At 42.8% G+C, this 2,579-nt stretch overlaps 1 pseudogene; it reads right to left on the reverse strand.

Annotated features, from left to right (window-relative positions):
• Positions 1-272: 272 nt before the first annotated feature.
• Positions 273-740, reverse strand: LOC136119247 (riboflavin kinase pseudogene; annotated as a pseudogene).
• Positions 741-2,579: the final 1,839 nt, after the last annotated feature.

The following is a 2,579-nucleotide window of genomic DNA, read 5'->3' on the forward strand; positions in this document are numbered from 1 at the left end:
CCATTAAAAAACACTTAAGACCTTTCAAGTGTACATTTTAATCAGCATATTACATAAAAAAGAATCTTGATTTTTAAAATGAACCTTTTTAGTACTGTAACATGATGGGTTTAATTGAACAGTTGGAACATAATATGGTAACTACATTGTACTGTTTAATTCACAGCTGTAGGAAAATGTTTGATTTTTAAAATATAACCAGGATGAGGCTATAGAGTTATGAGCAGTAAAATATTAGAAAACAGTGAATGAATAAATAAGATGCTTTTCTATCAGTGGCCATTCATTATTTTGCTTTTAGGAACCTGGAAGAAATTGTCTTCTTTGAGTTTCAAATGTTCTGGTAAATCTAGTCGTTTCTTAGCTTCCTCAATATCACCTTGAATTGCTGAAATAAGTGTCTCTAAAGAATCAAAGTTCTTTTCTGGTCTGAGGTAGCCGACGACGGCCACATTGAGAAGTTCCCCATAGAAGTCCTCTTTGAAAGTATGCATGATACGAGTTTCCATGGACTTTTTCGTATTCTTGTAGTATGGGTTCCATCCTATGCTCATCACCGTCTTATGGACGTCTCCACTTCCAACACTGACCCAACCATGGTAAATGCCAGTGGATACATCAGCTGGAAGATTATCTATTACTTGTTCAGGAAAGTTAGCTGTAGGGATGCCTAGCTGCTTGGAGCTGCGACCGAAGCCCCGCACCACCTGGCCGCGGCAGAAGTAGGGCAGGTGCCTCATGACGCCGTCAGCTTGGGGTGCGGGCTGCGGTCCAGTCTGCGCGTCCGGCGGAGCCGCCATCGAGGCGGTGCCAGGACCTCCCGGACCCGCTGGGGGACACGGGCGGGAGCTCCGCAGGCCGGCCGGCGGGGCGAGCGCACAGGCGTACGACGGGCCGAGCGGCACGGACGACATGCCCCGGCGAGACCCTCACGCAGCTGACCTTTTCCGTCAGCTGCTCAGACTCAGAGGCTGCGTCTGGGCTCCGGAACGCCGGCGACCTCGGAAGTCCCTACCTATACTTTTAGCCTTAAAACGATATGTTTAAAAAGTATACTTAAGAAGCAAACAATTGTTTCAGTGGTGAATCAGACCCCGAGGAGTTCACTATTAGAAATGGTGAACATCTGGTTTATCACTGAGAAATAATCTCTTTAGGATTGAAATGTAAAAAGTGTTTGTTATTTCCTCTCATGAAAAGAGAACGAGTACTATATTATTCTGAAGATCTGGGTTGGATGTTTGTGGACGTTGATGCTGGAGAATAGATAGATCCTATAAGTCCTAAATATTTGCTGTTCCTCAAATCTAACAAGAAGGTAAGGTAGCCAATGCTACTCCCTGTAGTAATGCTTAATATTGATATAAGACCCAGTGGACAATGGAGATAGCGGTGTGGCGAGGCACATCCTCCACTCCATCCTCCATGCTTCCATGCGTTATCGTCGTAAAATATATAACTCTACTTATATCGCTTGCCTGCTTAACAGCTTTTGATGGTTCTCTGTTGCCCAAAGAATAAAATGTAAACCCCTGGCTAGCATCTAGGACCCTTTATAACTTTATTACAACCTCCCTTCTTATCTCTTTCTCCCTCTTTCTCTCTCAACACACACACATACACACACACACACACCCCTCATTTCTTCTAGACCAATAATTCTAGTTACATCAGAATCCCATATTCTGGGTAAGAGCTAGATTAGATCATTATACAGTTGGCTATTAGAATGCATCTAGAATAAGAGAGCTGTGTTAACAGCACGTAGTTCAGGAATGGGAGATCTCAATGAGGAACCAAACTGTTCTCGAAAGTGACTTATCGATTGCCTGTGGATCTTTTTTTTTTTTTTTTTTAATTAATTTATTATTTATTTTTTGGGGCTGCACGGCGGGCAATGCGGGATCTTGGTTCCCCGACCAGGGATCGAACCTGTGCTTCATGCTATGGAAGCGTGGAGTCTTTTTTTTTTTTTTTTTAACATCTTTATTAGAGTATAATAGCTTTACAGTGGTGTGTCAGTTTCTGCTTTATAACAAAGTGAATCAGTTATACATATACATATGTCCCCATATCTCTTGCCTCTTGCATCTCCCTCCCTCCCACCCTCCCTATCCCACCACTCTAGGTGGTCACAAAACACCGAGCTGATCTCTCTGTGCTATGCAGCTGCTTCCCACTAGCTATCTATTTTACGTTTGGTAGTGTATATATGTGCATGCCACTCTCTCACTTTGTCCCAGCTTGCCCTTTCCCCTCCCCGTATCCTCAAGTCCATTCTCTAGCAGTTCTGCATCTTTATTCCCATCTTGCCCCTAGGTTCTTCTGACCATTTTTTTTTAGATTCCATATATATGTGTTAGCATATGGTATTTGTTTTTCTTTTTCTGACTTACTTCACTCTGTATGACAGTCTCTAGGTCCATCCGCCTCACTACAAATAACTCAATTTCATTCCTTTATATGGCTGAGTAATATTCCATTGTATATATGTGCCACATCTTCTTTATCCATTCATCTGATGATGGACACTTAGGTTGCTTCCGTGTCCTGGCTACTGTAAATAGAGCTGCAATGAA

The sequence above is a fragment of the Phocoena phocoena genome, chromosome 2 (assembly GCF_963924675.1).
Source record: "Phocoena phocoena chromosome 2, mPhoPho1.1, whole genome shotgun sequence".
Lineage (NCBI taxonomy): Eukaryota > Metazoa > Chordata > Mammalia > Artiodactyla > Phocoenidae > Phocoena > Phocoena phocoena.